This window comes from Humulus lupulus, chromosome 5, assembly GCF_963169125.1.
Source record: "Humulus lupulus chromosome 5, drHumLupu1.1, whole genome shotgun sequence".
Classification (NCBI taxonomy): domain Eukaryota; kingdom Viridiplantae; phylum Streptophyta; class Magnoliopsida; order Rosales; family Cannabaceae; genus Humulus; species Humulus lupulus.
In genome coordinates, this window is record NC_084797.1 from 151,665,034 (window position 1) to 151,671,872 (window position 6,839).

At 36.6% G+C, this 6,839-nt stretch overlaps 1 non-coding gene across 1 annotated transcript; it reads right to left on the bottom strand.

The window, feature by feature from the left end:
• Positions 1-3,612: 3,612 nt before the first annotated feature.
• On the bottom strand, positions 3,613-3,719 carry LOC133781011 (small nucleolar RNA R71). The gene has a single exon (XR_009869810.1). It is a non-coding gene; the product is annotated as a small nucleolar RNA R71 (small nucleolar RNA).
• Positions 3,720-6,839: the final 3,120 nt, after the last annotated feature.

A 6,839-nucleotide genomic window follows, 5' to 3' on the forward strand; every position in this document is an offset into this window, starting at 1 on the left:
TACAATATTACTGGCTATTAACTCATTACCGTGGTATGTGATTAAACCATCTAGGTCCTCAGTCTACTAATCGAGGTAGGTTAGATCACAAAGTAGTATATTATAACCCATCTAGGTCCTCTGTCTACTAATCGATGTAGTGTAAATCATAACTCTAACCCACGATAATGATAAAAATCTTGGGATTTTCTATCTAAGCAACTATAAGCCCCAAGTGACTACAAAACATATTTATACATATCATATAACATATCATAACACATATAATCTAACCTATTTTCCTTACAAAAAACCAGGATATTGGAGATAAGAACGAGATTGGAAAACTCCTAAAATCAACAGTAAGAATCATGAGTTCTAAAGAAATGGAGATGAAAAAGAGACCTAAACCATCAAGATAGAAACTTACCGAAAACCTTAAGTTTCAAGAATCTTAAACACCTAACCAAAAGCCATAATCATGAGTTAGGATGTGAATGAAAATGAAAGAAAAATAAAAGAACTATGATGGATTAAACCTGAGGATGAGAATACCTTGAATGAACTAGAACTCTAATCTACACCTAGATATTGAATTAACACTCTATCTTACTTCCCAAGTGTTTAGAAAAGTTTAGATTGAAAAAGATTGTATCCCAAAACCCTAGTATTTCTCTCTAGAATAAACTTAGAAGCTTGGAGCCTCTAAAGAATGCTTGAATAATGAATGAAATGGCTAAGTACTAGGTCCTATTTATAGAGTTCAAGGAGTGAAACTAACCCTTTTTAAAATGAATATAAATTGAATAAATTTAAATTTTTGATTAAATAGATGCCCAGAACTCGGTCAAAAATATTCAAGAGCAAGTCCAAGTGGTTGAGGGCTGTTTCTAATTTAAATCCACAAAGTTTCAAAAATGGCTACAAGAGCCGATATGTCGCATACCTAGGCGATATATCGCCCCTACCTATGCCCCGAGCTTTCGTGGTTTTGTTTGTTCGAAGTCGATGTGTTTTCCGTATCAACCTCAGGTGACATATCAACCCTTATAGCTACGATATATCAGCATACGCTGATATTTTAAACATGTTTTTGCACATTTTCAACACACTTGAAGTTTGTTAAAACAACTTTGACTGAGTAAAACGTGATCCTAACAGCTGCTGGAATTTTCTAGAGCTTCTAGATCTATCCTTTATTTAAATTATTCATCTAAAATCCTTAAATCCTTAATAAAAATGCTTGTGACAAGTGTCACGCTCTTAATTATTCTATCTAAACCTTAGGTTATACTAAATAATATTTCTAGGACCAGCTATATTAATCAAACCTTATGTTAACTATTTCTACGAGTTTCCAAATAAATCCCCGCTTGAAACAATAACCACGAAAACTAAAATACTACTACTACTACTACTACTACTACTACTACTACTATTGTTGCTGCTGCCGCTGCTATTGCTACTACTGTTGTTGCCGCTGCTGCTGCCATTCTGCCACTGCTGCCACTGCTGCTACTGCTGCTACTGCTGCTCCTGCTACTACTACTCCTGCTTCTCCTGCTGCTACTGCTACTGCTGCTACTCCCGCTATTGCTGCTACTACTCCTGCTGCTCCTGCTGCTACTGCTACTGCTGCTACTCCCGCTACTGCTGCTACCTGCTACCTGCTACATACTACCGCTACTACTACTACTAGTGTTACTACTACTATTGCTACTACTACTACTACTACTACTGCTACTGCTACTACTGCTGCTACTGCTACTATTGATACTACTACTACTGCTGCTACTACTGCTACCACTGTTCTACTGCTACTACTACTGCTATTGCAGCTACTGCTACTACAACTACTACTACTGCTGCTGCTACTGCTACTACTGCTGCTGCTGCTGCTACCTTTTATAATGAATATTCTTAAATTAATCTAAGTAAGAATTACACAAATATATATATGAGTTTATCAAGGAAATTTCATCATAATGTATAAAAACTAATAAATAATCAGGTTGTGGGTCATGCATATATCTTATTTCTTCCTTTCATGATGTGGTTCATTACGCAGTTATGATGAAAATATGGCTAGATCACAGGGAGAAATAGTCACTTTAGACGACGATTCAACATCGTTGTCGGTGGAGGTAGCAACAACTTTAGTGGGACTAGGCTTGTTGTGGTTTTTTGCGGTGGCGGAAGTTGTTGTGACACGTTGACGGCAGTGGAGGTAGTAACAATTTTGGTAGGGGTGTGCCTTGTTGTGGTTTTCGGCGATGACGAAATTGATGGTTGTGGTGTTGACACGTTTGCAGTATGGGCGCTTAGTGAGTGTGGATACTCTGGAAGAGGCTCGCAGTTATGCAGAGAGATCATTGTTGAAGGACTGATTTGGCACAACTATACTGTGGAGGCAATCAACGTGGGAGAGGGAAAGGGAAGAAAACATATAAAGAAAATAATAAAAATATGCACACCGTATATTTGAAAGAATACATTTATAAGAATGACAAAGAAAAAAAATAAGTAAAAGTGAAAAAGAAGTGAGAAAACCCGTATAGTGGGTAATTTCCCTATAAGTTATTTAGTTTGGTAAATTTGGATTCTTTATTTAATTTTTTTTCTTTCCCTATAGTTATTAAAAAAAATAATTTGTCCCCATTGTTGTTTTAGGATTTATCATTACTTAAAAATTTTGTTTATTTATTTAATTATAAGTTACTTAAATTTTAATTATTCTCATTTCTTAATTTAGATTGCCTAATTTAGAATTATTATTTTGCTTTAGTATATTTAGGTTTTAATTTTACATTAGGCCATCATAAAATTAAAAAAAGCATAAAAATTTATCATAAAATTATTAGTATTAAGGACAATTATGTTGCTACAAGTGCTAAAAAACAAAATTGTTCTGTCTAGAAAGATTGGCTTTAAAGGTTTGTGATAGAGTACCCTCTACATTTTTCTGGTGACCTCAGGAAGTTCTAGGAAGTGTAGGACGAAGTGGTACCTTGGTAACCATCCCAATTGGTCTGAGAATATTTCTTGTGTATACCCATCCATTATTATATATCTGAACTTTTTGCTATTAAAAAAATAGGAAAAAAATCTAAAAATTAAAATTGAGAATCCTTAAGGTCAATGAATCGTTATAGAGATGAACTAGGTAGATTTATAAAATGACCAGAGAGCCCTAGTGAAATTTCTTCTAACAATTCTATTGTACCTTCTTCTTGAAACCCAAAATCTATTTGTAATGGCTCAAATTGAGGAGGTTCAACAGAAATTGTTAAAGGATTACCTTCATCCTACGCGAGCAGCCACACCATCATGCATCATGTTCCACCAACTTTGCCAAATCTAGAGTTCAAGCCAGGCATGATTCAACTCTTGCCTACTTTTCATGGATTGGAGATTAAAAATCTATATGTGCATATTCGGTAGTTCAAAGAGGTGGTGGCTACTTTTCATAACCGAATTGAGGCTACAGATGTTGCGTGCTTGAAATTTTTTCTATTCTCTCTGAAAGATAAAGCCAAGAATTGGTTATACTCTCTATGATCTAGGTCAATTGGAACATGGAAGGAAATGGCAACTGCATTCTTTAATAAGTATTTCCCTAACCATAAGACCAATGGTCTTAAACGGCAAATCTCAACTTTCACCCAGAAGGACAATGAAACATTATATGAAGCTTGGGAGTGCATCAAAGATTTATTAAATCATTGTCCAAACCATGGTTACGAGAGTTGGCGCATCGTTAGCTAATCTATGAAAGACTCACCATTCAAGAATGTCAATTTGTCGAGATGATGTGCAATGGGGAATTTCTTCAAAAAGATCTTGACGACGCTTTCGAGTGTCTCAACGATCTAAGTGAAAAAGCCCACACATGGACTTGATCAAGTGTTACTGATAGTACTAATCGATAATGACCTACTAGAATCCACAAATTAAGGGAGGAGGACAATGTCAAAGTCCAACTAGATTCTTTGAAAAAACATGTTGAGGCTCTTACAACAAGAGAAGGAAGATGAATGCATATGGTCGCTAGGGTGGAGTCACAAGAATCATTTTTTGTCTATGGAGAAGTGGATCATCCAGTTAAAGATTGCCCAACATACAATGTAATGAAAGGGGCATATGAAGAGCAATGCAATGCTTTACGAGCATACAACAAGCCTTTCTCTAACATGTACAATCATGGTTGGAGAAATCACCCTAACTTTAGTTGGAGTGAATCTAACTAAGGGCAATCATCAGGAGGACAATGGGGAGCTGAGCAGCAGTTGCATGTACCCAAGGTGTATTATGCACCACAATACTAGGCATAGCTACCCAAGAATTCCATTGAGAATAGTCTGCACGCTTTCATAGAGGCACAAAATAAATCAAATCAGTTAAATGGTTCTCGTTTCATTCAACTGTTTGAGAAAATAAAAGAAATGAGGAGTCAAATCACGACAAACACTGCATCACTGGCTATCTCTGAACATGGAAAGTTCCCTTCCGAACCTCAGTCTATCCCAAAAGGACAATACATGGTACAAACATGTGATCAAAATTTCCAGGAGGTTAATGACATTGCTACTCGAAGTGGTAAGATTGTGGAAAGTTCTTTATCTAATGTCCCTTAAAATTCAAAAGGAAACCCCACTCAAGATGAGCCAAGCAAATGACCAGGTAAGGTGCCATTTCCTCAAGCTTTGCATTAGTCTAAGAAATGTCTGGAGAGTGAAATCTTAGAACACTTAACTCAAGTAAAAATTAATCTTCATTTGCTTCATGTCATTAATCAAGTGCCAACCTATGCCAAAGTCATCAAGGATTTGTGTACCATCAAAAGGAAGCACAATGTCAAGAAAACTCCCTTCTTGACTAGCAAGTAACTACAATAATTGAGCAGAAAATGCCACTCAAGTATAAATACACTAGTTGTCCTACATTCTCTTGTAAAATAGGGACTCGTGAATTTAGTCAAGGTTTACTTGATCTTGGAGCAAGTGTCAATCTCAGACCATACTCTGTAGTTTTACAACTTGGCCTTGGAGAGATGAAGCCCACGTCTGTGGTGTTACAACTAATTGATTGATCAGTTAGGCAACCTCGAGCTATTATTGAAGATCTATTGGTCCATGTAGACAAGTTCTATTACCTTGTTGACTTCCTTGTTCTTGACACTCTATTTGTAGTTATTATGGAGTCATAAATCACCATTATTCTAGGAAGAACTTTCCTTGCTACTGCGAATGCTCTTATCAATAGCAAGAATGGTATTATGAAGATATCTTTTGGAAACATAACTCTTGAAATAAATGTGTTTCATATTGGGAAGCAACCACATGATGACGAGGAATGTCACCAATCTTTTCTAGTTGACAAACTTGCATTTGAGGAAGTCCAAAAACAATGAATTTCAGAAGATCTTAATGATCTCATCCATATTTATGAGTTTGAGAGTCTCGATCCATGCCATTAATAAAAATTTACAAGGCAGAGAGACCAAGTTTTAGCGACCATGGTTTGAAGAGCTACCCCGAGAGAGAGAAAAGCCAAAACCCTCAACTGAAGAAGTTCCCACTGTTAAGCTAGCATAGTTATCTGAAGGGCTAAAACATGTTTTCCTTGGAGTAAAAAATACTTTTCCTATCATCATTTCATCAAAACTCGAAGCTTCATAGGAACAACAACTAGTCAACATACTTTAAGAACACAGATCTGGATTAGGGTGGAAAATTACTGACATTATGGGTATTAGCCCTTTAATTTGTCCACATCACATAAATTTGGAATATGAAGTCGTTCCTCGACCAGATCGACAAAGTAGACTCAACCCAACTATGAAAGAAGTCATCAAAAATGAGGTTTTGAAGCTTCTGGATGCCGGTATCATTTATCCAGTTGCTAACAGTAAATGGGTTTGTTCAACTCAAGTAGTACCAAAGAAATCAGAGGTTACAATAGTGGAGAGTTACAAATGAGCTCTTGTCCCCACCAGAATTGTGACTGGATGGAAAATGTGCATTGATTATCGCAAGTTAGTCACTGCTAATCGTGAGGAGCACTTCCCATTACCATTCATTGATTAGATCCTTGAACGTTTTGCGGACCACCCATTTTATTGATTCCTTGAGGGCTACTCAAGCTATTACGAAATCGAGGTCGCTTTAAAGGATTAGGACAAGACCACATTTACCTGCCCCTTTGGTACTTATGCCTTTCAGCATATGCCTTTTGGATTGTGTAAAGCACTTGCTACCTTTTATAGGTGCATGATGAGCATATTTAGTGAAATGGTCGAAAAATGCATGGAGGTCGTTATGGATGATTTGACTGTTTTTGATGATTCCTTCGAATAATGTCTTCTAAACTTAGAAGTTGTGCTTCAAAGATGCGAGGAGAAAGGGCTTGTTCTCAACTAGGAAGATTGTTATTTTATGGTGTCATCTGGTATAGTTTTGGGCCACATTGTGTCCAAAAAAAGGATTAAAGTGGATCAATAAAAAATCAATCTTATTGCTAAGTTACCCACTCCTAAGAAAGTCAAGGATATTTGATCTTTTCTCAGACATGCCAGTTTGTATAGGATATTTATCCAAAACATCTCAGCGATTTCTTGACCATTGTGCAATCTTTTAGCCAAGGATGTTGTTTTTGAGTGGACACCTAAGTGTGAAGATGCTTTCCAAACGCTAGTGTTAAAGTTAATCTCTGCCCAAATCATTCAGTCACCAGATTGGAACCTACCATTTGAAATCAGGTGTGATGGAAATAACTACGTTGTTGGAGCAGTTCTTGGTCAATGAAGGGATGGAAAACCTTTCGTTGTGTACTATGCAAGTTGAACACTGAATAACGCTCAG